This window comes from Molossus molossus, unplaced genomic scaffold (assembly GCF_014108415.1).
Source record: "Molossus molossus isolate mMolMol1 unplaced genomic scaffold, mMolMol1.p scaffold_m16_p_5, whole genome shotgun sequence".
Taxonomy (NCBI): Eukaryota; Metazoa; Chordata; class Mammalia; order Chiroptera; family Molossidae; genus Molossus; species Molossus molossus.
In genome coordinates, this window is record NW_023425388.1 from 31,540,654 (window position 1) to 31,563,947 (window position 23,294).

Genomic DNA, 23,294 nt, shown 5'->3' on the forward strand with positions numbered 1-23,294 from the left:
TTACTTGTCAAAGCAGATAGCAAACTTCTACAAGGAGCCTGCCATAGTCCCAGTCAGTATGCCCTGGGGCCGTCTCTTCCCCTAAGGCAAGGATCCATACTGGCTTGTTTTTTGCAGTGCATGTTTAGGGGTGATTGGAGAGGTGAAGGAGATGTGCCAAACAAAGAAAAATTACATGGCCCCAGGTGGCTCAGTTGCTTGCGGGTATGATTACAGGTCAGGGAACATACCTAGGTTGCAGGTTAGATCCTCAATGGGACATACATGGGAGGAAACCAATTTATGTTTCTCTCTCACATTGTTTTTTTTTTTTGTCTTTCTCTAAAGAAAAAATGAATAGAAACATATCCTTGAGTGAGAATTTTTTTAAAAATGGCATGTTTTTCATTTTGTAAAGCTTACCTTGAAAACTTTTATTTCATATTACATTCCCAAACTTCTTAAGAATGTGAAATAAAAGCAGATGTATTTAAAAAGATGCACATATTTTATGTTTATATTTGACTATATAAATTATACAAAGCAAGTTAAATATTGTAAAATTATGAGAAGAAAGACAAAGTGTCCTATCTTTGCACTAGAGATAAATGTGTATAATGAAATAGATCTGTAGTAACAGGAAATTAAAGAGGTGTTCAGTGGGAGAATGAAAAATACTAGCTATAGAAAACAGCAATGTTAATGGAACTAATAAAGTTCAGAAAATAGCCATAGGCAAATTACCTAAAGCCATGAACAAGATATATGAATAATGATAGTCCATGGAAAATATAACATTTGTAATACATTTAAGTGAGCATTGATGTCATTTTCCTATTTTATTCTCTTTAATGGCAATTGTACAGCCAAAGGCATCGTTTTCCATGACCATATATAACAATAAAGTACCTCACTCATGTGAGAATTCTATCATATTTACTAGCATCTCATTTTAAGCAAAGTATCTGGAAAAAAAAAGAAAAAGTCAATCACAATTTAAACTCAGTTTTACAGAGAACACATCACATTGTATATCATCATTCATTCCTCCTCCTGGAAGGAATATCTAAATTTTGTTTTGTCATTTTCCCCATTACATTAAAAATAATACATGTCCATCAGTAGATGAGTGGATGAAAAAGCTGTGGTACATGTACACAATGGAATACTATGCAGCTATAAGAAAGAAAAAGCTCTTATCCTTTGAGATGACATGGAGGGACCTGGAGAATATTATGCTAAGCAAAACAAGCCAAGCAGAGAAAGATAAATATCACATGATGTCACTTATTTGTGGAATATAATGAACTAATTATAGTTCATTAACCCAGAACTATAGAGGTAGGGTACAGACTGACAAACCTCAGAGAACAGGTGGGGGTGGTGTGTGTCGGGGAGATGGACCACAGAACTTATATGCATGACCAATGGACATGGACAACAAAGTTGGGGATGGGGTGGGGAGCATGGGGAGAGGGGTGTCAATGGGGGAATAAAGAGAAACATCTGTAACAAAAACAAATTAATAAAATAATACTGGTGTATATTTTATGGGTTCTCTTGTAAATAAAGCCTAGTATAATCACTTTATAGGTAACTAAAAAACAAATGTTTAATTTATTCTTGGTTATTGAATTTCTCTGCAGCAGACATATGCTGACATTCTAAGGACTCCTATATGGAAGTCAATCGATGACCTGATAGTAAGGAACTGAAAAATAGAAATAATAACATACTTCTAAAAAAACCCCACATTCTTGTCCTTCCAAAAGGAAACATTTTATTCTTTGCTTGAAGTTCATGTGGATGAATTTGGTTCGAAGAAAGGAGATCAAAACTTAATTCTGATAACCTGTTTTTGCTTGATCTCCCTTACTTAAAAAAAAAAAAAAAAATCAATTTATGAGTTTTTTTTACATAAGAAAGTTGTACATTATGTACAACTTTTATACAAGTTTTTTATGTATATAAGTATAATTTTCTAAACAGTTTCTGGTTATTCTGACTTAATTTGAAAAGTTTTTCCAATTTCAGTATTCCCTGGTATCACTTTTGGTTTAGGATTCAATTTACAGGCTTTAAGTAACAGAAACTCTAAAATGTTAATAACTCAGTGTAGATACATAGCTGTTTCTCACCCATGTAAATGGATTCTGGAAGAAAGCAAATCAAAGCTGGCAAGATAGCGCCACAATTTTCAGGGATTAAGACTTTTATCTTTTCTACTTCTTCAACAAATGGATCTCATGCCTATTATTTTCTATATCAATACAAAAGTTTCATTAAAATTGACTAGTTTTATGTTTTAAATTTTATTTTATACATCAATATAGAGTTAGTTTGTTTATTTTTTGATGTACTGTCTATGAGTCTATAAATATATGTAGATTTATGTAACAATGAGGATACAGAACATTTTATCACCCATAAAAATCCCTCATGCTTTCTATGTTTGTCATAACCTATCCCACCTAAACATTTAGTAGCCATGGATGCATACAAATACAAGTGATCAAAACTTGTGGGATATTGCAAAAACAGAGCTTATATGACAATTTAGAAATTTAAATGCATATATAAAAACAAGCAAGATATAAAATAAATACTCTAAGCTTACATTTTTACAAGTTAGAAAAACAAGATCAATTTAAGCGGAAAGAAGGGAAGAGAAAAGTAATAATAAAATTTAGAGAAGAAACCAAATAAATTGAAAATGAAAATCATGGAGAATATCACAAAACTGGTTCTTTGAAATAAAATCAAGCAAACTTTGAAAAAAATTAACAGAAAATGTCAATAGCAGAAGTGAAAGAGAGTTCATCATTACTGAGCCTAGAAACATAAAAAAGAATAATAATGGAATGCCCTAAACAAATATATGACCTGATATTAAATATTGTAGGCAAAATTAATACAGTTTTTGAACATGTGAACTGCAAAAACTCACCACAAGGAGAACTGATTCATTGCATAAGCCTATATCTATATTTAAATTGAATTCATAATTAGTAACCTTCCCCCAAAGAAAGCACCAAGGCCAGAAATTTTCTCTGGTGAATTCTACAAACTTTATGTTCACACAGAAACCTGCACAAGACTGTTTGTAGAAACTTTACTCATAATTACTTCAAAATGGAAGCAACAAAATACCAAAAGTGGGTGAATGGATAACAAATGTAGTACACCTATACAACAGAATGAGCCATCAAGCCACAGAAAGACATAGAGGAAACTTAAATGCTTGTTGCTAATGAAAAAAGCCAGTCAGAAAGGCTACATGTTGTGTAATTCCAATTATATGACATCTGGAAAAGGCAAAATTATAGCAATAGGAAAAAGATCAGTGGTTGCTAGGAGTTTGAAGGCTAGGGTGCAGGAGAAATAGGTGAAGTACAGGACATTTTTAAGTTGGTGAAACTATTTTGCATGATATTATAATGGTAACTATATGGAATTATGTATTTGTTCAAACCTATAGAGCTTCACAACCCAAAGAGTGAACCTTCATGTCTATAATTGAAAAAAAAGGGGCGTGGTAGTCAGGGGATCCAGGATAGACTGTGGCCTGTGACAAAAGATCCAATTGTGTTACAAATGTATGAACCCACCTAATTTAAGGGGTAAGTTACAGGAGTAGACCTCAGTAACTTTGTAAATGAGCTGCACTTAAGACTAATAATCAGTCACAGCTAAATAGAGCCTATGGAGACATGACCACTAAATGTAACATTGCCTTCTGGATGAGATCCTGGATAGCAAAAGGACATACTGGGACACTGCTGTAATTGATGGATGTACCTTCTATGGGTGCAGGAGTTAACAGTATAGCTGGTACAGACCATGTGGTGGCTATTCCTGAGCTAGAACCCTTGACTGGAACCTGCCAAGCATATGTAGGTAAGGGCTTTCCTTTACAAGAGAAAGAAAGGACATCTAACTTCTGCTTCATTATTTAAAACACACTATCCTACCTCTAAATAAGTATTCAAAGGTCACACATTTAGAAAATTGATGAATCCCAGTTTTTAACCGGTAGGAGGTAGATATAATTAATTTAAAGTATCATGGTTTTCCTACGGTCTGTGAAGATGTTTGAGTGGCAAGTACACACATGATGCAAGTATATTAGCCATGATGTTGACTGGTTTTTACTCATCTTTACTAGGAATTCCATTTGATGGCATTGGCAAGAAAAATGGCCAAAATACCAGAAGAAATATTTTTCATATTACTTTTTATCATAGAGGAATATTCCATTTATATTATCAATAAGTCTGTTAATGTAATTGCAACTTATTTTTCTTTTAGAGAGAGTATAAGCCTAAAGATGAAATGGGAGATTGTAAAGTTTTTGACAATTTGAGAGAGAGAGGAAGTGAGAGGGGGAGAGAGAAACTTCGATGATGAGAGAACATTGATTGGCTGCCTCCTGCATGTCTCCCACTGGGGATTGGGCCCACAACCTGGGCATGTGTTCTGGCCAGGAATCGAACCAGTGACCTCTTGGTGCATGGGTTGATGCTCAACCACTGAGCCACACAGGCTGGACTTGACTACTTCGCTATTATTGAAATTTTCTTTCTTATTGCTGTTCAAGTTTAAAGATGATCTATTCTATAAACATGTTAATTTGCACTTATACCTCAATATTTCAATTAAAAATCTTAACTGCCATAGTGTGAAAGTATCCATTTAAAAAATAATATGCCAACAGATTCTTGCCTCCCTTATTTTGGTTCACTTATTACTTTCAATTTACATAATAAAATCCAGTTACTCTTAGTTTAATGTGCTTTATTTATTTATTTATTTATTTATTTATTTATTTATTATTTTTCAGTCCTTAGCCAAGGATATTTTTTTCCATTGATTTTAGAGAGAGTGGAAAGGAAGGAGGGAGGGAGAGAGAAAGAGACATTGATGTGAGAGAGACACATACATTGGTTGCCTCCTGCATGCACACTGACTGGTGTTGGGGATTGACCCTGCAACCCAGGTATGTACCCTTGACCAAGAATCAAACCTGCAATCGTTTGGTCCCACGGGCCAACAATCTAACCATGGCCCCACACCAGCTGGGGTAATGTGCTTTATTTTTTTATCATCAAAAAATTGAAGTCCTAGAAAGTAGAATTTATAAAAACATCGTTCCTTTTTTTCTTTTTTTCAACTTCCAAGAGGAGCACAGGAAAATATAGAAATAATTGGATAAAACCCTACATTAATTTTGTAAGCTGTTTTAAGTAACTACATGATGCAAAGATGCAAAAATAATTTTTTTCCAAGGAATGACATAAGACGTGGAATTTTAATGATTGTTTAATTTTGCAAGCTGTATTAATGAAACTTTCTTCTTTAGAAAGTGTTTCATTTTATTGGTGAGATTAAAATAAATTTATTAAACACAAAATAAATATTTAGCACACATTTTGGAAATAAACTGGTTGATTTCAAACTACTTTTATCTTTTACAAAGTACATTTATTGTGTAATTTTTTCCAAAAACATAAAACTTAAGCATGAACTAATTCACTATTTTAGCCTAACATTTTTTGCACTGAGAATTTTATTATATATTTAATAAGGTAGAATTTACAAATTATTACTGTACAGTAAATAAATATAAAAACACAAGACTACAACGATTTCAAAATTTGTATCATATTCTTCAAAACAGTTGTTTGGCAGGATGTACAATTATTTCACCAATTACAACATTGTAATTATAGAATTTTTTTTGTATTTATATTTGCACTACTGTTGTGGCGCGAGAGAACCGAGAGACCACCAGAGCCAAATTGAAGCCAAACAGAGTGCAGAGCAGCTGGCGACTGATCCCCAGTTCTCAGAGATCAGCTCCGACTTTCAGCTGATTTTTTACTTTATAGGGGGTTTGTTACAAACTTCTGCAGCTGGCATTTCTTGTTGGCCTTGGGGAAGAGCAAGCAAGGACAGAAGCGGAGGCAGTTAGCGATAAGCGGGAGGGAGGGAGGGAGGGGAGGAGAGAGGGAGCCGAGGCGAAAGGGAACTGGGTGAACTGGGTCAGCACACATCTGTCCTGCTATTCATTCTATTATCTAAGTTCTACAAACTAACACTTTCGCTTAGAGGACACATTCATTTAGAGGAGTCCAGGCCAGCTGGTACTTCCTCAGGTTGCCTCTGAAAGCTTCGTAGTTGGCCTTTTGTTTATTTAATCAGGACAGAGTGATAGGAGCAGGCCAGTACACTACAAGATAGATTACACATTTTGAACCCATAGCAGTGTTGAAAACAAGCAATAATTAAATGCTTTAACACACACACACACACACACACACACACACACACACACACACACAAATAGCCTGGCTGGTATGTCTCAGTGGTTCAGTGTCAATCCATGTACCAAGAGGGTGCCGATTTGACTCCGGTCGGGGCACATGCCCAGTGTTGGCCAAATCCCTTCCTCTCTCTCTAAAATCAATTAAAAAAAATTAAAAAAAGAGAAAGACTTTCAAATTAAAATAAATAATTAAATAATAAAGCATTTCTAAATGATGATTTTCCATTATAAAGATATTCATATTCTCTTTAAAACTGATTTCAAAGAATTAAAACTTTTGGACCAATTTTGGAGGCGTCCTTGAATGAGCAACTGCCTTCTCAGAAGCACTTAATTAGCACGTTTGACTTACAAATGGAGTCACTTTCATTTTTATTCATGCTTTGGGTTTTTTTATTGTTCTGACAGTGAATTTTGTTTTTGTCCCCAGAATCAATGATCAATGGTAACAGCACACTGTCAATGAAATATACAAAGAGTGGCGTGTGAAATGCTCGCACTGCGGTCTAGTGGCCAGATTTGCCATTTGCACGGGACCTGACGGCAGGTGCCCTGCTGCACGTGTGTACACAGGAGCTGCGCGGAGTCCATCTCACCCCGCGCAGCGTGTAATGATCTCTTGGTTATAAAGAAATAACCGGCAGAAATATTGTTTAATACTAAAAAAACTTTCCTCACATCTCCTTGAGATGGGGAAGAGAAAATGACTGAAAATTCCATCATATTTCCATAAGTAAAGAGATTTTATCAGCAAGTTACTTGTTTTTCCCAATAGCAGGTATTAAAACTGTATTTATTTTTATACCAGTTAGGTGCCCCTTTTAAAGGAGTTTTTCAATTATTAGATGCCCCCAAACCTTACAACTTATTCTTTCCTTTAGAAACATTGCCAGTCAACAAGATATGGAAAAATCACTAAAGCGAAATATTTAAGTTACACATTATCACTGAGACGTGTTATATTCATCTCAAATAAAAATGCTTTCACAAAGAGCTACGACTATCCTTGGTAGCACTTTCCCACAGGTCTGATATAACATTTATCACATTTATTGTTCCACTACTTTACCATTCCCCTTACAGCTGGCTGCGGGCAGATCGGGGTTTGGATCCTGGTTTCCTTTTACTCACTGTGTATCTCATTGACTATAAAAATAATATAAAATATGCCTAGTGTGCAAGGGAGACCGAAAGTTAAAACGTGGGTGTCAATAGCACAATACTTGGCACCTTGTAGCCTCTCAATGCACATGCATTTCTTTTCTCAGACCTGGGAGTGAGCAGGAGGTATATAAATAACTGTGTTTATGTTGGAATGGTGCACCCATGGGGACATACGGAGACACAAAAGCTTGAAGAGGGCCAAAACAAGGACACAAACCGAAAGTAAACTTTTATTATTAACCATTAATTGCACTTTAAAAATAATTCATGAACTATGGTAAACTGTATTAAAAGGAGTATTATCATGATTAAAACCATGACTTAGAGGTCAAATAAAATTATTCAAATGAGGCAAGAATAAATCTGTAATCCCAATGTACTAAAAAAACAATGATTTCTGACTTTAATTCTAGGAAAAAACCTGTTGTTTTTTTTTTAACTTTATCAGCTTTATTTCCTTTAAAAATAAACTATATATATATATATATTTATATATATATATAAAAATATATATATATATTTATAAATATATATATATATATATATATATATATATATATATATTTTATATATATATATATAAAAATATATATATATATATTTTTTTTATCCTCATCCGAGGACATTTTTCCATTTTTTGTACAGACAGAGTAGGAGGGAGAGAGAGGAAGAGAGAGAGAGGGAAACATCGATGTGAAAGGGACACATGGAGTGGCTACCACCCGCACGACCAACCGGGGCCGGGGACAAACCGCAACCGAGGTATGTGCCCTTAGCGGGAACCGAACCCGGGTCTCTCTGGATCGCAGGCGGACGCTCTAACCGCTGAGCCAAATCGGCCAGGGCTAAACTATATATTTTATTAACAGAATTAAACTAAATTGACATAACAAAATAACAAAAAATGAACTTATTAAAAAAAAGACTGGAAGGATTTCCTCTAAAATGTGAGGACACAGCAAGAAGTTGGCAGTCTCCAATCTGGAAATAAATTCTCACCAGTAACACCCTGATCTTGGACTTCCAACCCCCAGAACTGTAAGAAATAAATATTTATTGTTTATAAGGCAGCCAGTCTCTATTATTTTGTTATAGTAGCCCCAAGTGAACTAAGACAGTTATTAAAACCTTTTATTATTTGAATACACCATGGCTAATTTATCCCAAAATTTTTTAAATTGAATACTAGGCACCTTCCAATTTTAAATACTTTAGAAGAGCACTAGAAAGAAAAAATGTAAATGGAAACACACGTTCCAAAATCTATGGAAAGCAGCAAAGCAATCTTAAGAGGGAAGTTTATAGTGATACCTCAACAAATAAGAAAAATCTCAAATAAACAATATAAATTTATATCTAGAGGAACTAGAAAGAAAAACAAGCTGAAAGTCAGTAGAAAGAAGGAAATGATAAAATTCATAATGAAAATAAATCATATGGAGACTAAAAAAAAAAGTTCAATAAACCTAAAAGCTCATTCCTTGAAAAGATATAGAAAATTGACAAACCTTCAGCTAACTCATCAAGAAAAAAAGAAAGAGGGTTCAAATAAATAAAATCAGAAATGACAAAGAAGTTACAACTGATACCATAGAAATACAAAAAATCATAAAAAGAACACTATAAATAATTGTAAGCCAACAAATTGTACAGACTCGAAAAGATGGATGAATTCCTATAAACATACACTCTTCTGAGACTGAAATAGGAAGAAACAGAAAATTCTTACCTTTCATTTCTTTCACTCTTTTCCAACATTAACATTTTCCAAAGAAGAAATAGAAAACAACATTGTTTCAATTCTGCCTTTGGGGGGGAAAAAAAAAAAAAACTTAAAAAAATCACCATTAAGTACATTATTAGTGAATTTTGACAGATTCCTTTTATATGGATACTCTTTTATTCTCTTTGCTAAGAATTATTGCTACAAATGCATGTTGAATTTTATTAAGAATATTTTGTTCAGTATCATTCTTGATTTATGTTTGACTTTTTAATCAATAATATGTTGAAGTGCATGTTGATTTGCTAATACAGTGAATTAATTAATTACTTGAGAATGAATCAATTTTGCATTCATGAGAGAATAATGAAATATTCACAAGGTATTTTTTAATGAATAAATTCAGTTTGATAATATTTTATTTAAGATGATTGCATCTATGTTTTTGTGAGATTTATTTAATTTTTATTAACTCTTAATTTTAATAATAAAAGTATAATAGCCTCATAAAATGATTGATGGTAAAATATTCCCTATATTTTCTATTCTTGAGAACAGTTTGCAAAGAATATAAAATATTATACTTGTGAGTGTTTGTGAAGCCTTGAGGTAGTATAAGTAAACAAAAAAATGAACTTGTGTAGTAAAATTTCATCTTTATTACTTTTAACTTAATTATAGATTTTCTTATTAATTTTATTTTAAAACATCTAATTATATCTATTTATAATTCATTTCATTCATCAACATTGTTTATGCATGGTTTATATATTCTAAAATTTTATAATCAATTCTCTCAATTTTATTTCATAACTAGAGAGTCAATAATGAAGAGGTAATGTATTAAAATTTGGTCTCCAAACTCTTAATATATTTGTCTGGGGTCGGATCTATCTCTACCACTTACTTGAGATATGACCTTGAATAACTTATTGAACATGTTGTATCTCACTTTCTCATTTCTATTCTACAAAGTAGGATAATTATATATGCCATTTTCATAAGGATGACTAGTGGGGTTTAAATAAAATAATTTTAATAAAGTACTTATTAAACTTCCTGTTACATAGAAAACATGTAATAAGTATTTATTGGAATAAATATTTCAACCAAGAATATTTATAATTTTCTCACAAAACACAGGTGTTACCTGTTATAGGATTTATATATAATAAGAGATGAGGGCATCATATTGATCTAGGATTCTGAAGCTTTGGCTTTATTTATAGCTGTGCAAACTTTAGCTATTTGACATTTATTTGATATCATCACACTAGGACTTGTTTTCTTAATCTAAAAAGGACAGGGTTAGACTAGATCAGCGGTCAGAAAATTACTGCACGTGGGCCAAATATGGCTTGCCACCTGTTTTTTAAGAAGCTTTGATTGGAACACAGTCACACCCATTGTTTACACATGGTCTAGGACTGCTTTTGCGCTACAGTGGAACAGTTAAGTAGTTGCCCTTTAAGCTCAAAACGTTTATTATCACTCCTTTTTCTAAAATGTTCGCTAGATTATTTTAAGGTCCTTCTGTTCTGATATTCTATGATCTATATATAATGATTATTTCTGAATAAACCAACCTGTTTGGAAGAAAGAAATAATGGGAATGTAGTATAATTATATATTCTTGTTCCTATGGAAACAAGCTCCACAGGTTCTTACAGAGAAATTACAGTCCCCAGAACTCTGTGCTTCATTTTAATCAATGACTTGCAAGCTACAGTGGTAAGTAACTGGTGGCAGATACTGTGCTTGTTGTCATCTTCTGCCCCATCCCGACAGCACTCCTTGCCCCAAGCTCGCCACGCACTGCCCCTGTAGCCTCTGTCAGGTCAGCCTCTTATCTGACCAACAGTGGTGCTGGATCCTCGACCAGATAAAAACATTTCATATTGCTAATACCCGCCTCGTGTGCTTGGGTACTGCGTCAGACCCACAGCGGGGCTAGGATTGTACCACACTTTAGATGTAGAATTTCATTTTGAAGTCACTTTTCTTCTAACACTGGGTACGACTGACTGAGAAATTCAAGGCACCCTACGTCTTTCCGTCCACCTGAAATGGACCCTCCTCGATCATCTTCAACCTTTCGGTAAATTTGCTCTGTCTTCTATCCATTTTATACCTTTGTATTCTCATTCTACAATGTCTTTGGTAGCTAGAAAATTACTGTTGGAGGGTAAGTAAGTGCTTCCAAGTCATATTGGGGCAGAGATGGCTATACATTGGGAAAGGGCTTACCATGGCCTTTCCTGTTCCCTGAGGATTGTAAATATCATCAGATCCTATGTCTCAAGGTAATGTTTGAAGTGTTAGGAACCAAGTTAAATTCTGGGGAAGTTTGTGTTGCTCAAAGCACAGGTTTTAGAATCGTATCGATCTCTGTTCAAGTAACAATTCTACTCCTTGTGTCATTCGTTGCACTAAATTTCAGCCCTCCTTTTTCACTTTTCAATAGGGGTAGTTATTGTATAATAATTGAATTACATGACTCTTATTATCATGTGCTTAGCACAGTGGCCGAAACAACTCGGTAAGCAGTGGTTATCATTATAATCTTACACAGTTGTTCAGGATTCGGCAGGTTGAGTTATAATATCAGCACTATTCTAGAATTCCTAGTAGTTCTGCATTAAATAACATGGCTTTCTATGATAATTGGCTTAAGTAGATATATATAGCAATAAAAAGGAATTTTTTTTTTTTTTGTCTAATAAAAAAAAAAAAGAATGAATCAGAAATTCACTTTAAAAACATAATAGATAAGAAGTGTGAGCTCTCCTTACATTACGGTCAGTCAGCCATATTTTGACTACATTGCTCTGTGTGAGCCTGGGCTCTCAAATGATCAAAAGGTAAGCATAATTTGAAAATATTGTAGCAAAATTGTAAGGTTTATAAATAGATAAAGCAAATAAGGCCATGGAATGAGGTTCAGAATAAAAAAATAAGTAGAAAGAAATGAGGTTGAGTTATATAATAAAATTTCTAGTCTATAAAGGATATTACTCAATAAATAATAACAAACTATTTTTCTTTTATTACTTAGAATGGAAGAAGATAAAAGAGATTAAACTGTAGCATGGAGGGTATAAGCTATAAATAATGAAGGATTTCCTCACAGTTAAGGATGTTAAACATAAAAATGGGATACCCAACGAAATAAGTCCTTTTCAAGGAAAGAGATTTCATCATTCAAGTAGTTTAAATGTGGTCTTGCCTGAAGGTCAGAAAATGGACTTCACAGCCTCGCAGGGTTTCATGCAGCCCTGCGATTCTTTGAATAAATATTTGAGTAAATGTTATATTTTTACAGTGGAAAGGTTTTGTGCTTTCACGAAGTATTATCACCCATATTTTAACATCATCTTCACAAATTCACTTTTATGGTACTCCCTGAAGAGATATTTACAACCTTTTACAAGTAAATTTCCTATGGAGACTATAAATGCAAGCAAACTCTGTCCCATATTGCCTTTATCTGGATTTGATGCTGAGCTCAGTGGGCATTAGAGTTTTTAAATGAATACATTTCAGAAGCATTGAAAAATAAACTTTAAATGGCTTATATTGCTCATAAAGCTTCTAGCCTTTGGAGTAAAAATACTAGTGCATTCCAAGGAAATACTATTTGATATTCCTTAAACTCTATAAAATAAGATAAAATGATAGGAAGTAAGGTTTTTGTTGTGACAGGAAAAAAATACAAACATGGGATGTAGGCGGAAAGGAGGAGTTCTGTGGTAATCGATTGGAATTGCTGGTCTCAATATGAAATTATGAATACATATGTATATAAAAGTAAATATGTATTTATGCCTTTATGTATGTGTGTGTACAATTTATATCTCTAACCACTGAAATAGTATAAAAACAGCGAGTCACAGTATCAATGAGAAAACAGAGGTCCTCGTAAATATTAGTAGTTCTAGAATTGGGCCAGGAAAAATACACAGTGTATATGAAACCTCTTATTGTACCAGAAAGTAAGAAAGTGCTCAAAGCTGATAGGATTTGAGAGTTGCTAAGTAACTTTGATCAACGGGGGATAAGGTCTCAAAGGCAATGACAACCACCGAGGGAAGGGAGCTAATATTTTACACCTGCTATTTCAAGCAGGGCCTTTTCTGCTCTGGGACACAGAGAGACTGAAAACATGGGTGAAAAACTGAGGCAGAGAACCTTCCTAAAAAGAGGTGAAATCCCCAGAGCTCAGACAGTCTCATGCATAGGAAGATGCAACATGTAGAAACTTGCCAATTTCCAGTGAAAAGGACAGGATGAGAGCAAAACCTGAGTCTGTGCTTTTTTCTCCCGACACTTTGGCCAAATGCTGAAACTTAGCATTTCAGTAGAGGAAAAAACAAAGCAAAAAGCCGTTGAAAAATAGATTACAATTTTGGGCAGTCTCAAAGACCAAAGAAAGACAAGAAATAGATTTTTGAATTTGCCTGGGGAAGTAGCCCAGGAGAACATCTCACCCTCTGCCAGATCACTTTTGATTAAAACGATCAGTCCATGCCATAGTCCAGGGGAATAAACTCTTGGGGGAAGATAACATCAAACAGGGATATATATATATATATATATATATATATATATATATATATTAGTAAAAATGGATAGCATTTAATCATAGATAATCAATTCAAAATAGATTATCAAGGAGATAACCAAGACCAATACACAAACCACTCAAACTACTCAATCAAACAGTCATGCAGATGATCCAGACTCCAAATCAAATTCAAATGGAGAGATGCAATAAGTGGACCTTAATCGCTGACTACGTTTCTCAGACACCATGCCAGAACTTTCCCTGCTAAGAGAGCTCACAATGATCAGTCTGCTTTCACTCTTGCCATCCACCCCTGCTCCCCAGGAGTCATAATAAACATTTTGTAAGACAATTTTTGTTTCACCACTTTTTTTTTCCTCACCCGAGGACATTTTTTTATTTTTTGTTCAGATAGAGTGGGAGGGAAAGAGAGGAAGAGAGAAACATCGACGTGAAAGGGACACATCGAGTGGCTGCCCCCCGCACGACCCAACCAGGGCCGGGGACAAACTGCAACCGAAGTATGTGCCCTTAGCGGGAACCGAACCTGGGTCTCTCTGGACCACAGGTCGATGCTCTAACTGTTGAGCCAAACTGGCCAGGGATGTTTCACCCCTTTTATACTTACAGCTCTGCAAAAGAGTTTTCTGTTTTGTATATATTTGCTTGTGTCTGGGGAAGCAAACTCATCCCTCTTATGACACGGTTTATTTAGGTCTTTCATGGAGCCCTTCTCAACCCCTCTCCACCCTCCTTGCTGTCTGCATCCTTCTTAACTCTGCTCTAGCACTCTGACTTTTTTCTGTTTCTTATAAATGATAATTCTGCACTTAGGCTTGCTGTAAAACTCTAGTTATCCAAATATGTATTTGGCTAGATTTGTCTTGTCTTAGCACATATATATATATCACTCTAATGATGCTCATATTTTAGAGAGAGAGAGAGAGAGAGAGAGAGAGACCAAGACGTTCTTGCATTGGTATCAGGCAAATAGTCTGACACTTTCTGTTTGCGTTAGTGCTTAGTTTCAATGTAAAGATTCAAAAATATATTATTAGGTGGTGGGCACACAATGTAATATTAAAAGATCATGTATCATAGAAATGTACACTTGAGCCCTGGTGGGTTTGGCTCAGTAGTTAGAGCGTCAGCCTGAATACCAAAGGGTCACGGTTTCGATTCCAGGTCAAGGCATGTAACGTACCTGTGCCGCAGGTTGATCCCCATACCCAGGTGTGGGAGGCAACCAATCGATGTGTCTCTCTCACACTGATGTTTCTCTCTGCCTCTCTCCCTCCTAGGAATTCAAACATTTAACATTTTAAAATTTTCTATTAAAAAATAATCAAACTCTATTTTGTACTTCACAAAATACTTCGGATCTGCACTATTTTATATGCCCTAACCAAGTCCTGGGTTAAGTAATCCTGGCCCAGCAATCTATCCCTCACCTGTGAAGTTGCTTAAGCAGTGATTGGTCTTCAGGCTGCTCTTCACTATTTGGAAATCTAATTTGTCAATTTAGAAATAATAATATCGAGAAAAAAAGAAGTATAAAAACTATGAAATTGTTCAGAGTATTGTCTTAATTCAATTACATTGTTTAATAGATACATTTACTTAAAATTTGCAAAAAAATAATATCTGTACTTTTTGTTTTTATGAATAATACATACAATTACAATAGTCATGGTTGTATCAAAGAAGCCAGCTGCCTCCTTATAAATATATTATTGTGTTTTACTTATTACTATAGTTGTTATGATGTTATTTTATATTTAGTTTGATAATATGGGTCACATAAGACAAAAACATATTCTAATGTCAAATGAAAACCAAACTAACATGTTTAATATAGTAGATATACCATTCCATTGACAATAATATGGATCTAATTTTATATTTAGAAAACAAAATGACTACCATTTTAATTAAAAGACGATGAGCTGGTTATTATTGATGCCAAGGAAGACTATAAATATACTGGAGGTTATCATTATAATAACCTTAATTATAATTTTGGAATCTGTACAAATTATCTGTGCTTTAGTTCAGCTAATGACCAAATGGAAACATTCTCATAATGCTATGTTTCAAATTTAGTGCTAAAAATGCTGCAAGAAAGACATTTTGCAGCAATTTTATAGACTTCTTAAATATTTTGAGATTGCTGATCATCATGCATGTAATCTTTTTACATCTATAGTTTAAAGTTTTATTACACACCTACAGAATGGGCAGCTCCAACTCTCTGGGCCTTGCAACTTTGTTCAGAGGAAAAGGGAGTGAGCGTGGACTCTGTGGGTGGAAGTGTCTCCATTGGAAGACTAGGTCGAAAGTGGGGTTACCTGTAGTTTTAGTTGATTTAGAATAAATGTAAATTATTTTGTCAAAGATGTGAGGGTTTTGAGTTTTCCGTGTAACGAGAAAACTTGCAAGTCAGATCGTCAGCTCGTCACTGTTGCTAAGCCCTCTATTATTGTTCTGCCTTTTTTATAGACTCCCCTAGGATCTGTCAAGATTCTTTCCAAGTTTATTTCCAAACACACAACTTTCAAAATACATTTTTTCCTTAAAGATTTAATAGTTTATTAACAATTTTTAATATTTGTTATTTTTACTCAAATACCTGAAAGAACAATGGAAAATGATCACAATTAATTATATTAATATGCATTTAAAATTACTCTAAACTGTTGACAAATGTCCTTGTAAAACATCTCCCTTATTTTATATTTATACAACCTGAAAACTTATAAATCATTGGCTTTATGTGGTATGCAGGAAAATTAACAGTGATAAATACATAGTGGCGATTTTACTGGCAGGTAAGGTTTTCTCCTTTTCCTCAGAAAATGAAATTCCAGACCATCTGCAGCATTGTATCTTATTTTGAATCTTAATTCTGTATGTGTTATGAGCAGAGGCACTGATTGCCTTTGTTTCAGACTATTTTTTTTCAAACATGTTTGTACAGTGAACAGCTATGGAAACAAGGCAGAAGTGCTTCTCCCCAGAGAAAAGGGCAAGTTTCCATTTAATTGCATTCTATAATAAAGATAATGTCTTCCTGCAATGCAAAAGACAGGCAGGTTTATTGCCCATAGAAGATTCAGATTCCCTAAATGCAGAGTTTATCTTCTGTCCTGGACCCCTCTGTGCATGCAGGTATCTCCTCATTTTCTTTGCAACATCGTGTGGGAATTGGGACTATGGCAACCAGTGCGAAGGCGGGTGTTCTGACTACTGTGATTGCTCCCAGTCACAAAGGCCCTTGTTTCTGACTGTGGTAGGCTAACGTGATAGCTGTAAATAGGATAAACCTCAGACCCTCCACATTTCCTCATGGTAGTCGGAACTCCAGAAACTGCATTCAGAAAGAGAGAGGGAAGAAGGAAAAGAGGGAGAGAAGAAGAGAGACAGGGGACGGGGAATATAAGAGGGAGGGAGAAAAAGAGAAAAGGATAAAAAAAAAATCACAATATATTACATTAATGTTGAACCTGGGAAGACTAAGCATTGCTTATCCAAGAAGCGCTAGCTTGATACAAATACTTTTAATTCACATTAAGAATGATGTTTAGTAATTGCAAGTCAGAGTGCTGTGTTCAATTTGGGGTGCTTTTCTTATTGGTGGGGTGTCCTCTGCATCCCTACCTATTACTGGTGGAAGTGGAGCTTTTGGAGTGTCTTGGAGCATGATGGAAAGCTTTATTGTTGATGTAAAATTAAGGGAGTTCCCCTCCAAGGTCCCATCTCCCTCCATTCCCACCATGGAAAAAGTCCAGTCTTGTCTTCAGCATGGCTAAGATACAAGTCACTGCCCAGAGTTTCTGCTCCACATTAAAGCACAGTCTAGTCCAGGATCTAGCTAGATTTGCTTGTGTTCCCAGCTGCAGTCTATTGTGTGTGGGGTCTGCATAGCCAGGGTCATATGATGGCTAAGGCCACATGATGGGCTAGCACATGGGAAAGTGCAGGTCATGGAGCAAGAGAGTGCAGGGGAGCAGGAGCACAAGCAAGACAGTGAGAGAGAGAGAGAGTAGTCTTTGACTAGAAAGTTTACCTGGGAACTTACACAACAAACCCTTTAGGATTTTGCATGCTTGCATTGGCTTCATCCTTCCAGCCACTGATATTTGTTCCTCAGGCTCAACTGACAGGGAAGCACTTTCCCTACATCACCCCAACTTTACTGCACATACACCCTTCTTCTCCTTTGTTGAACCCCTTCCCCCAGTGTTTTTCAGAAAATGGACTGGTGGTTCTCTAGGGAGTGTAAAGTTGCAACTTCCTGGTGAAGCTACCCAGATGACCATGCTTACATATCTGGCCTCCCCTTTGCTCTTTTTCTATTTTAATATTAACTGACTAATTAATGTTACGATGATAACATTTTGATTTAGAAAAGAGATTTTAAAAAGTCATGGGACCTAAATGACAATAAAATATTGTTTTATGAAAAGCAGCTGAAAACCTGGATGTGTGTGTTTAAAGCACAGAAGATTGCTAAGAACCATAAAAAGGTGTATAAATGTTTGAAGGATCATCTTGCAAATGAGGTAATAGAAAATATTCTGTTCTTCCTAGATAAGACTAGGAAAATTAGGTTGAAACTAAGGACATACTTGAATGTGCTATAGACCTTTTGATAAATAGGTCTGCTCTTTGCTAGAATAAGCTGTCCTGGAGTATAACATGCTCTGTTTTCTAATAATGTATTCATGAATGAATGGTTAAATATAATACCACTGTTTCTACATCTGTAAAACAAACAGGTTTAAGGAAGTGATCTCTGAGTCATTTGTATCTCTACACCATTCTGTGACTTTCCATAGACATTGAGAAAAACAGGTGATAATCAAGGATAGACTTGAGATTTTAATTTGCTATTTTAATTTGCTATCAGGAAAATTAGAATTTAGACACAGGACTTGTATATCAAAAATAGGAATGGTGTTAGAAAGATGGTATCTTCTTCCTCTCTCTGTTTTTATATGCTTATTAAACATGTCCCAACATTTTAAAATTAGACAAATAATTATTAATCCCAGCGGCTCTCTATTATTTATTATTTCTTGAAAGAATTTCATGGTACAGCAATTATTTGAACTGTTATATGATGGATAGTAGCAAGCAGGATGGAGTTAGGACACGGCTACAGATGAAGGGGGTTGAGAACCGTAACCTTATAATGGTAACTTTGTTTTCTGCTGTGAGAATGATGACATCAGAATATTAACTGTGACATGTGGTATTCCAGGGAATGGATTTCTGAGTGAAGAGTTGGAAGGAAAATGTACCTCTCATCTCTATTTCTCTAATCTCATGAAAGAAAAGCAGAATTGATGTGGATCTGATTTGTTGGCTTGTTGTTGTCATAGTTCAGCTAATGCAATATTCTACCAGGAAAACTCTTTCATTGCAGCCAAAGAAGTGTCTGTGTGTTACAGAGGAGTAAAATATTATTACACTAACTTTCCTTTGTATAATAATCTTAAAGTATGAACAGCTAAAATAATTTTTTTTATTTTTATTGTAGCCCTGGCTGGTGTGGCTCAGTTGGTTGGAACATCATCCCATGCACCATAGGGTTGGGGGTTTGATTTCTGGTCGGGGCCACACACCCAGGTTGCAGGTTCAATCCCCAGTTGGGGCATGTACAGGAGGCAGCCAACTGATGTTTCGCTCTCACATTGATGCTTCTCTCTCTCCCTCTCACTTTCTTTCTTTTTCTCTGGAAAGGAGGACATATACTTGGTGAGTATTAAAAAAATTGTATTGCAAGTGAGTTGACCATTAAAAATGCTGGTTAGGCCCTGAGCCTGGTTTGGCTCAGCGGTTAGAGCGTCGGCCTGCGGTCCTGAGAGACCCGGGTTCGGTTCCCACTAAGGGCACGTACCTCGGTTTCAGTTTGTCCCCGGCCCTGGTCGGTTGTGTGGGTGGCAGCCACTCGATGTGTTCCTTTCACGTCGATGTTTCTCTCTCTCTCTCTGTTCCTCTCTCTCCCTCCCACTCTACCTGAACAAAAAATGGAAAAATGTCCTCGGGTGAGGATTAAAAAAAAAAAAAAAAAAAATACTGGTTAGGCAGTATTGGAGAGTTTTCTGATGACTTGGTTTCATGACTTCCATTTTGTTATTGTTATTTTAAATCTATCTCACCATGTTAATTATGTTCAGAGGAAGGCATTTGAATATTCCAACTATGAGCTTATATTTATATTATCAAAAATAAAAATCACTTTTAGTTACAACAATGTTTGGCAGTCCATGCCCATGAACAGAATGAAGGACAGAGAAATGTCTCATAAAGCCTTGGTTTTGATACAAAATTACTTGTACCCTAAATTTATTTTAAGAGCTTTAGAGAAAGAAATTTTTGTTCTTTAAGCCAATAAAGGTGTGGCCTCTCTAATAGATAAATTGAGCTCTAATACATCCTTGCAAATAATTTCCTACACAAGGACTGTTGCACTCCTCATACCATCTTGGACACAGGGGCATGGCTAACTGTGGTGTCAGCTACACAATCCACAGGCAAGCATACACACATGTAAATATACATGCTATGCCGCTCTTAGAAAAAAAATTGTAAATTCTATAAATATAAAATATAATTTAAATAATTAAAAAAATAAAAAGGATAGCAAATATAAATGAACCCAAAGAATGGGAAAAAATTAAATTGAAATTATAATATACTTGAGAAATGTCGATATAGATTGTTGAAGTTGCTTGTTCCAAACAGAAATGGAGAGTTTGTGCTATGAGACAGCAATGTGGTATCTCTCAAGCTAGAGAATAGAACACATAGCATAAAATCTTAACAAATGGATTATTTTAACCATCAAAGAATCAGCAAATAGATGTCATTCAGGCACATAGTTTTTTTTTTTTTTTTTTTTTTTTGCATTTATATTTAGATAGAGCAGGAGGGAGAGAGGGGAGAAGAGAGAGAGAGAAACATTAATGTGAAAGAGACACACATGGACTAGTTGCCACCTACGTGACCCCAACCAGGGCCAGAGACAAACTGCAACTGAGGTCTGTGCCCTTAGCAGAAACCGAACTGGGGACTCTCTGGTCTGCAGGCTGATGCTCTAACTGCTGAGCCAAACCAGCCAGGACCAGACGTATAGTCTTTTAACAAATAAACTAGTTATTAAATGCCTATCATATAGCAAGAATTATTGTCAATGTTGGGTATAAAACAGACTAAAGAGACAAATTACCTTATTTTATGGATCTCATATTCTAGTGAGTAGGTCAAATGAAAAAGATAAAAAAAATAAGTAGCATTCTTATATAACAAAACATCATCTAGATAAGTGCTGTAAAGACCCTTTATGCAAAATAATGAGATAGAGCAAGATATCAGAATTGAGGAATACCTCTCTGAGAAAATGCTTTCTGAGCAGAGATACAAAGGAAGTGAAGGAGCAATTAGGTAGATCTGTAAGGGAGGGGTATTCCAGGCAATGAACTTGGTAGATGCCAATTTGGGAGCATATGCTTTAGAAAGTTCCTGTGATTTCAGGGGGGCAGGGAGCCAATAAAATCCAAGAAAAAGCTATGCATAGCTGAAATAATAGACCTTCTAAGAATTGGGAATGTTATTCTAAAAGACTGGGAAACCTTTAGAGGCTTAAGTGTCTGTGTGTGAGGGGGAGGGGGACATAAATGAATTAACATTTTAAAATGATCACTAGATACAGCCAAATAAAAGACAAGAAAAGATTCATTAGGAGGCTATAACACCAGTTCAAATGAGGTATGATGGTGGACTGGTCTAATATGGAGATAATGAGAAGTAATCTAGTTTTGGAATTAATTTGGAAATCGCTGTGACAGGGTTTGATGATTTTTTGTATATGGAGCATGGGAGAAAAAACGAGTTCCAGCATGGCTCCTAGCTTTCTTTTCTTTATTGGTTTTAGAGAGAGAGAAAGGAGAGGGCGAGAGAGAGATACATCAATGAGAGAGAACATCCATTGGCTGCCTCTTGCATGTCCTCCACTGGGGATCAGGCCCCCAACCTGGGCATGTGCTCCGACCGGGAATAGAACAGGCAACCTCTTGGTGCATGGGTCGACACTCAACCACTGAGCCACACCGGCCAGGCTGGATCTTAGCTTTTTGATCTAAGAAAATTAGTCATGCCCTGGCCGGTTTAGCTCAGTGGTTAGAGTGTCGGCCTGCGGTCCAGAGAGACCGGGGTTCAGTTCCTGCTAAGGACACGTACCTCGGTTGTAGTTTGTCCCCAGCCCTGGTTGGTCATGTGGGTGGCAGCCACTCAATGTGTCTCTTTCACGTCGATGTTTCTCTCTCTCTCTCTCCCTCCCATTCTACCTGAACAAAAAATGGAAAAATGTCCTCAGGTGAGGATTAAAAAAAAAAAGAAAATTAGTCATGACAATTACTAATTTAATAAACACTAGAAAAAGCAAGCTTGGAGGAGGAGACCAGAAGTTTGATTTGGGGCATATTAGGTGTGAGATGCCTATGGGACAATGATGAGGAGAAACAAAGTAATGGCTGTGGAATGTGAGTCTGGGTACAGGGAAATACCATGGCTGAAGACATAAATTTGAGAATCATGGTGGTAAGGGTCACGTAGCAGGATGATACTCTACAGAGTGAGTTAGACTAAGAAAAAGAAGAGGTCAGGAGCATTGAGCCCTCGGGCATCGAATGTTTGTATGGTGAGGGAAATAAGAACACTCCAGCCAAGGTGACTGCTAAGAACTCACCTGCGAAGTAGGAGGAAAACTTGGAGAGTGTTGTTCACCAGAAGCAAAAGTAGAGCAATCACGTAAAAGAGAAGGGTGATTGTGCCAAGTGATACTGAGATTGAGAAAACGAGAAGGATTTAATTCGACAACAAAGAAATCATTCACAATATTCATGTGCATTGGTTATTTATTTATTTATTTATTTAAATTATACCTATGGAACCCTGGAAGGAGAAAAAATAAATGGGATGGGGCCTATATTCTCACTAAGAGAGCCCATCCTACATCAGCTCAAAACAGCCATATAATTGTCAAAGAATCCTGCTGCTCAAATGATGATAGTTACTCTTTTTGAATTCTACACTGAGCTAAATATTTTTGGATGCTCAGATTCACAAGTTTATTCAATGGTTATTCAGACTCAAAAGTTATATCAAATGCATAACCCTTTTCCTGTTGGCTCATAAGGCCATTTAAAAACTAGTGACCGGATATAATAGAAATAGAATCACATACAAAGCTTTAAAATTATAGATTTCTTGACTGCACCAGGAGAGATTTTACTTCAATTGGCCTACAGATAGCAGCAGGCATTGGTAATTGTAAAAGGTTTCTAGAAAATACATTTAGAGAGTCCATGTTATGAATCAAGAGTAAGAACAAATAAAAATGGAGGATAGATGAGAATAACATTTATTAAATGCTACGTGTCTGGCATTACTGGATGTTTTATATATTTATGTCCAACTTTGCGTATGAGGAAACTCAGGACATATTTGAGAGCTTAAGAAACACTTTCAACACC